General features: G+C 47.9%; 1 protein-coding gene across 1 annotated transcript in view; it reads right to left on the bottom strand.

Annotated features, from left to right (window-relative positions):
* The window catches only part of TRIO (trio Rho guanine nucleotide exchange factor), a 298,566-nt gene extending 290,558 nt beyond the window's left edge, over positions 1–8,008 (bottom strand). The window contains exon 1 of the mRNA XM_027767024.1: positions 7,990–8,008. The gene's annotated coding sequence lies outside the window, so the exon portion shown is untranslated. The remainder of the gene's footprint in view (positions 1–7,989) is intronic.
* Positions 8,009–8,296: the final 288 nt, after the last annotated feature.

The following is an 8,296-nucleotide window of genomic DNA, read 5'->3' on the forward strand; positions in this document are numbered from 1 at the left end:
GCAGGAAAGGAGCAGTGGCTGTGTAACTGCTCAGAGCAATATTCTAAAGGTGAACTCGTCCAACAAACTATAAAAATGTCATGTTGGGGGAACCAGCAGTTAGCGTAATGGCTATGTCGCTGGACTCCCACATAGTCGACCGCGGTTCGCGTCCCGGACCTGGTGGCTTAAACTCACGCCGGGCGCGTGTACGTGGGTGCCCAAGATCCCGAGAGGAGAATGGAGGAGAAGGGATTGCGGCGTGACCATCCCCCCTGGGGGGTGATTTCTCACTTTCTGTCTCTAATGTCTCTCTCTGTCTGTCTGGCGAGCGCACGCGCCCTATAGTAAAAATCTCTCTCAAAAAAAAAAATGTAATGTTGGAGCCAAAAAGAGACTTCACTGGTTCATGAATTCTCCTTCAAAAAGAAGTCACTTCTCAATTAAAACCAGGCAAGCAGGTTTTGGCTCAGTTTGTAACCTAGTTTCTCTTTCAATACTTAGCTATCACATCCTGATCAATATTACTGGCGAGCTAATTATCTATCAATTGAAACATCTACGCGGAAATGGATGAAGTGCTCAGTTTGGGCATCAGTCAAGGCACTTTAAATCCTGTGCCGATCAGTGAGTTGGGCGACTGTGCAGAGGGCGTCCTGACTCAGGTTTCACTGCCATCTGTGTCAAGGATACAACTGTTGATTTCCACCCAGCAGCTGCTGGAAGCGGCAGGTGTGTGCACACCGCATGTGCACAAACATCTCCAGCGTGCCACGAAAGCACGCAGGCACACATGCTTGGTCAACCCGCTGGCACGAATCCTGATTCCTTAATATTCAAGGCAAATATTCATGCAAGCCATTTCTTACGAACCCCATCACACCACAGTATGACACCTGTGACAGCCCCACAGTACTGCACCCCCCGGACTTCTCAGTGACTGGGCCAACAAGCACATGAGTACCAAAGGACAGTAACACATCGTTACTGTCAGAGGGGAAAAGGAGTGTGATACCGACGAGCAGGCAGGTTCCATCCGCCTCGCAGTGGCTTATGAAGGTGCACCTGGTTATCACCCAGTGCCAAAGGAGAATGTGAGAACTTCCCTATGGATACTTGCTCCCGTGATGCAAGCACCGTTTACATGCGAATCCACACACACAGAATGTCGTTTGCTTCTTGCCCAGGACGAGGAAGGTCAGGGAGATGGGAGGCATGAAAGCTAATCAGTGTGGAACTTCTTGATGCTTAACTGACTGTGGTAGTGGCTGTAAAACTCTGGATGGATATACTAAAAGCCACTGAGCTGTACACTTCAAATGGCTGAATTAGGTATGCTGTGTGAATTACATCTCAGTAAAGCTCCCGGACAAAAACACATTGTTTGGAAATGTTATTGAGCCATCCCACGTAAGACACAACCCAATAATTTTATTAAAAGCACATATATGGGGACCAGCAGTTAGTGTAATGGCTGTGTCGCTGGACTCCCACATAGTCGACTGCGGTTTGCATCCGGGACCCAGTGGCTTAAAACTCACGCTGGGCGCATGTGCGGGCGTGCTCAAGATCCCGAGAGGAGAATAGAAGAGAAGGGATTGCAGCGTGACCATCCCCCCCGGGGGGTGATTTCTTGCTTTCTGTCTCTCTGTCTCTCTCTGTCTGTCTGGCAAGTGCACGCACCCTATAGCAAAATCTCTCCAAAAAAAAGCACCTATGTGGGCGCGGCGGTTAGGGTGCTGCACTCCTACATGGTCCACTGCAGTTTGGGTCCCAGATCTGGCGGCTTACAAATTGCGTCGGACACGTGTGTGTGCACTCTCAAAATTCCAGGAGAATGGGGAACTAGCAGTTAGCATAATGGCTATGTCACTGGACTCCCACACAGTTGACCGCGGTTCAAATCCCAGACCCGGTGGCTTAAAACTCACACTGGGCATGTGTGCGTGTGTGCCCAAGATCCTGAGAGGAGAATGGAAGAGAAGGGATTGCGGCGTGACCATCCCCCCTGGGGGGTGATTTCTCGCTTTCTGTCTCTCTGTCTCTCTGTCTGTCTGTCTGGTGAGCGCGCGTGCCCTATAGCGAAAACCTCTCAAAAAAAAAAAAAAATCCCAGGAGAATGGAGGAGAAGGGACAGTGGCATCACCCCCAGGGGAATGAGAAACCTCTCCGGTCTCTCTGGTAAGCACATACCCCCAGTGGCAAAAACCTTAAAAAACAAAACACACACATACATGGGATGGGAGGGAAGTCATGCCGAGTACACATCATTCTTTGCTTCTCTTTGAAAAGCGAACCAAGTTTCCGTGTATAAATGACACAGTAATAATGTTTAACATGGTGGTCAAACACTCCTCTGGAAAAAGACTTGAATATATTCTGTTTCTGAACCCTGCAGTTACATTTGATATACTAAACAGAAAGATAATTACTTACGTTCGGGCTGAGCATCCCTAGTATGAAAACTAAACTCTGAACGCTCCAAAATCTGAAACTTTCTGCTAGCTGACATCATGCCACAAGTGGAAAATTCCACACCTGAGCCCACAAGATAGGTTGCCAACACAAAGCTGCGATAAAAATACTGTATAAGATCACCCTTAGGCCATGTGTATAAAGTGTCTGTAAAACATGAGTAAATCTAGCATTTAGATTTGTGTCCCTTTCCCAAGATATCTTATTATGTATATATGCAAATATTCCAAAACGCAAGAGTCTGCAATCCGAACGGTTCCTGATGCACTTATTCTCCAGCGCTGCCCCAACGACAGACGCTCAAGGGTACGAGCACAGCACCTTCCAGGGAGCCCACTCTGACCCGAGGTACCACCTGATCCCTGTTCCCACAAACCTGGCCTGCTCTCCAGCTACAGGTGAAGACACTGCCCTTCACCAGGTGATCTTCCGACATACAGGAAAACACGGAAACTCTGTGGGGTCACATCTTTCCATCCTTTAAAAAATTCCAACGGCATGAATTTTTGTTAATATTCACCATGTATTAGACATAAATATGAACACAAGCACATGGCAGGTACTTCAAAATGCTCAAGGAACAATGAAATTACAGTACGAATTTATTTTGATGCACACAGTTTTTGAGATCTATCCATAGTATGTCCATAATACAAATTGTCCATGAACTTCTTGAAGACCTCACGCATGTGAAAAATGAATACTCGATGTTTTTGTCCTGACTTAGTGTGTAATTTGTTAAGTCTGTTGCCCATGCCTTGAGGGATGCACACTCTCTCAGAGCACCTCTCCATTTCTGCCTTGTGTGTAAGTCGCATTAAACACAGTGGATAGACAATGATTATCCATTCATTCATCCATTTCATCGGCTTCTGGTACATGTGCCACATGGGTGCGTGATGAGACACTTCCTGCCCTCACGGAGCTTAGAATCCAGGAAAGTAGATACTCAGAAAACAACAAATATTATAAACGCAATCAACTGTAACGCCGGGAATTACCAGATGCAAAGGGACATACTGAACTTGGTGTAGGGCCCAGAAACGTCTGTCTGCAACAGTAGCACCTAAGGTGAACCTATCATGACCGTAAGAACCTCACCCTGAGTGGTTGGGGCATGCAAGGCGTGTCCACAGTGGCCAGAAGGAAAGGGGCAGAGGGAAGTGGAAGGCAGAAATGCCCAGTGTGGCACAAACGCACACATGAGCAGGACAGTGGCAAGCTCGAACTCTGCTCCCCCCTCCAGCCCTGGTCTTGGCAATCACTTCTCCCATTCTCGGTCTCCAGTGCCATGAAGCGAGAGCACACCTGCCCTTGGGGGACTGCCATGACTATGAAACAAGATGACATATGTACTCTTTCCTCAGGGGCTGGTGGCAGCAGCGGCTGCTGCTGTGTTAGGTGAGTCGGGCTCTCCACTGACTCTAACACTTGCAAGGAACCTTTACCTGAACGATCATGTACATGCAAATCTCAACAAGTATGTGCTTTTCTGCCTCAAAGGACCGATGACAGCAAGATAAACGGAGGGGGAAAATAATCCAGTCACCAGTTGACACTTACACAAGACCCCCCAGGGAAATACAAGAGATCCCCAAGATCAGAACATCTCCCCTATTATGAGCCTACAGTATAATATAAAACTGCAGAGTCACAGTTTCATATCGCCTCATTGTGGTGACGTGTTTTTCTCTCTCTTTCTCCCTTCCCTTCCCTTCCCTTCCCTTCCCTTCCCTTCCCTTCCCTTCCCTTCCCTTCCCTTCCCTTTCCTTTCCAGAGGGGTTTGCTATAGGGTGCGTGCACTCACCAGAAAGACAGAGAGACAAAAAGCGAGAAATCACCCCCCAGGGGGGATGGCCACACTGCAATCCCTTCTCCTCCATTCTCCCGCATGCACACGCGCCTGCCATGAGTTTGCCACTGGGTCCAAGATTCGAACCATGGTCGACTATATGGGAGTCCAGTGACATAGCCATTATGCCAACTGCTGGCCCCACTCTTGTATCCTCCCTATGTTCTAACCACATTCTTAAGTTAACCTCATCAGGGGAGGAATGGCTCTATACCTCCCACTGCAGAGAGGACCAGAGGCAGTGACCCCTGGAGACAGACCTGCGCAGGACAGCAGGCAGCCCCAGGACAGCTGGGAACAACAAACTTCCAGCTGAACCTCAAAGAAAGGTCTTCTCTTTTCCAGACAGCCTGGAGGGTCCAACGACAGCAAAGCGTTTCCAACCTTTGGTTGGGGAAAATGATGTCAAGTTTATGATTCAACAGTACTCAACCACGAGGGCCATAGAAGCCACTGGGCTACAGCTGTTGAAAATAGCCAAGACCGCTTCATAAAGCACGGCCTTAACTCTTGTTTCAGAAGCAACAGAGGTAACCCTGCTCCCTTCCCAACAGCTTTAACACTCAAGCATGGGGCTCCTAGAAGCCCTGGACTGCAGTGGGGACGTGGCTTGGTTGGTGCCATTATTGTAAAATGGGCTGTTCGGCAACCTCAGCATAACTGGGTCACAAACAGAGTGAGAGAAATTTGTAAACCTTTGGATTGTCGAAATACCAGAGAATAGAAAACTGTTTACTGTTTTTGCTCTCTTGGCAACACGTTCCATATTTAAATAACTATTAGGTCATTGGAAAAGTCATGACACATTTTTGCATAGAAAAACACGTCACAACTTTTCCGACAACTCAGTATGTGCACACACTAGGCACTGGCAAAGAATGCGCAAGCACCATATTGCACATTTAATCCCCACACACCCTACATGAAGGTTCAGAGTCAGGGTGTGCATTAACTCATTTCACCACCTCCCAGCCCCCCACCCCCAAATGAAAAGCCGGCTGTGGTTGTGCAGCAGCAACTAGGCTGTCCACAGTGCTGAGGTCCCAAGTTCACATCCTGACAGCTCCCCGTATGCACAACTGGCCGTGCGTTCACACGCGTGCCTGTGATCCTGGCTGGCTGAGGCCAGTATGAAGACACTGCTGGGGATGCCTGTGTGTGTGTGTCCGTCTCTCTGTATGCACAACTGGCCGTGCGTTCACAGCGTGCCTGTGATCCTGGCTGGCTGAGGCCCGTATGAAGACACTTGGGGATGCCTGTGTGTGTGTGTGTCCGTCTCTCTGTGCGTCTCTCTCTCATGGAGCAAATGAACTTCACAAAAAATCAACAGCTAAGTAAGTAATATCTGAAAAAGGACACTGCAAATTTCAATGTGCTAATTACAATTGGTAATAAATTATTTTCAACAAACTTTACAAATGATGATTACAAATGATTAAGTCTCGCCAGTAAACTAGAACATCGAGATGAGAAATTTGACCCTAGAAAATGACACCCAAGAGAAACGACCATATACAGTGGGATCATACTAGGGGAGGAAGGAAACAAAAGGAAAAAGATGGAAAAAGAGAATCTAAGAAATGAAGAAAAGAGACTCAAGGAGATCAGCTGGGCAGTCCAGAGGAAGCAGAGGCGAAGTGTAAGCGGCCTTCGTTAGCTCTCGGCACCACGAGGGTCCAAGAAGGTATCGATCTCAATGTTTAACCGTGTGATCACACTCACCTCAGCTTCTCACCTGCACGGTCCTTTGTTCTATTTCGTATCTGGAACCCTGTGGGGGCATCTGTAGTTGCCACAATGATGGGAGAGAAGAAGCAGGCACTGTGTGATGCACACACATGCACACACATCACCTCAAGAAGCATCTTACTTAACGTTCCAGTGTCTTACTAGACATTGTCAAGTGAAAATCCTGAGCTTGGAAACGAATCCCATTCTATGCATGGAGAGAAACCTTTTCTCAATAGTTTGCTATAGGGACATGTGCTTGCCAGAGCGAGGCAGAGAGCGATGAAGGAGAAGAGACAGAAAGAGAAAGTGAAGCACCCCCAAGGAGGGATGACCATGTCTCAATCCCTTCTCCATTTCCCTCTCTGGCCTTTGGGCACACAGGCACATGCACCCAGCATGTTCTTCAAGCTGCTGGGTCCAAGACTCAAACAGTGCAGGTGGCCACATGGAATCCAGCCACCTTCACCTTCATGCCACCTGCTGACCCCAACAGAAACTTTAGCACAGTTTTATACATGACACTTTCCAGGACAGCAACTCTCACATAAATGGAGGAAGCCCCTACTTTGGTGTGGAAATGTACTAAAAACTATTTACCACGTCAGAAACCATGTCACTAATGGCAGCATGGCTCATGAGATCTGAGTCACTAATATGCCACGTCAGCAGCAGCCTTCTCTGTGAGTCTCACGGTCGTGCGGAGTCTCTGTGTGGGTGCTGGGAGGTGGGACATCATTTCATCTCCCAGGGTTGTGTCACCAGAGCGTGATCTGCAGTCTGGCTGAGGCCCACAACTTTGTCAGCACCTCTCTGTGCTTACAGGAGGGTGCTCCTCTCTAACTCAGCTATTTATTTACCTTTTCCACAGCAAGATGCTCTCAACGAAGGGGCCGGGTGGGTGATTCACAGGTGACAGTCTCACAGCAGACCGCACTTCCAGGACAACTGTCCTAGTAGACAACTAACCGAAACATCTCGATATTTAAGTAAATGTTCACAAACGACATTTCCTTTCATTTGATCTTTGTTGGACGAAGCGTGATTTTGATTTCTTTGGTACGTATGAATTACATTTCTGACCAAGACACGGATTTCTGCATAGTGTAGTAAAGACAGAGAGAGGATTCCCTGGTTTCTGAAAGTACGGGGAAACCTGTCAAAAGGGAGCATTATGATCTGGACTGCTCCAAAGTGGTCAAATCACATCACTCCAAACCTAAATTAAACTCCTCGGATAGATCCTGCATACTGTTTGCTGACACTTTACAGTTTCTCACCATTCAAAACTGTGTTAATAAGGAAGAAACAACAAAAACGACCTCCTCTATGCCCAAGCCTTAGAATACTGCAGGAAAGGACTGGAATGTGAGGGTGCACTGGACCAGAGCTGTGCCTGTCTCCACGGACACCCCTCCATGCCCCTCGCAGTGCTCCAGGAACAGCCGTGGAGCTCAACGGGAAAGACAGAAACCGTGCAGTCCTCAGGGCCCCAGACGTGCGGGACGTGGCCATTTACAGACGTTTGCTGACTCCTGTCTTAGATCAACCGCATCTTGCTAAGTTCTAGTTTCATCTTTAACCAATTTTCCTTTTAAATAGATGGATTCTAATATCTCGTAATCGGTACTGTGTATTTAAATATTCTAAGAGCTACGTGAGATAAGCAGCGTATTTAAACTTCTTTGCCTACCGCTGAACTCCATTTCTGAACACAGATCTAAACTTCTCTGCCTCATTTCAGTTTGGCACAGCCAATGACGAGAATGGTTTGACCCTGTCAATTACCCAATATAGTGCAAGAGAAAGCTTTTTGTAAACCAATTCCTTACCTACATTCCTTATCTAGTCAAAACAGTGCTATAAGAACAAGTGGCGAGACGACAAATATCGATTTCATTCTCAAACGTAGGCAAAATGACACGATCTGTGTTCAAGCACATTATGCAAATTACCTCTTCGAGTCCCCAGGCATCCTGCATGATGGAATATGCCAACCCCGAAAGCTCACATGAAGGTCGAATACGCGATGGGCTGCGGTGAGGACTGTTTCCATCCTCAACGGCATCTGAGTCCAGGGAATTCGGAGTCGGGGCGGCCGCAGCTCCGCCGCACGCTTTGTCTGCGCCATTCCTGAGCCATCGCCTTCTGCTTCCCAAAAACACGCCCTGAAACGCCTGACACACGGCTGTCCATCACAGGCTCACCCAGCTGCGGCTGCGGCTGCAGAAGATCATTCTGTCCCCTTCAAAAATAGCTCGC

This window comes from Tupaia chinensis, unplaced genomic scaffold (genome assembly GCF_000334495.1).
Source record: "Tupaia chinensis unplaced genomic scaffold, TupChi_1.0 Scaffold143836_2, whole genome shotgun sequence".
Taxonomy (NCBI): domain Eukaryota; kingdom Metazoa; phylum Chordata; class Mammalia; order Scandentia; family Tupaiidae; genus Tupaia; species Tupaia belangeri.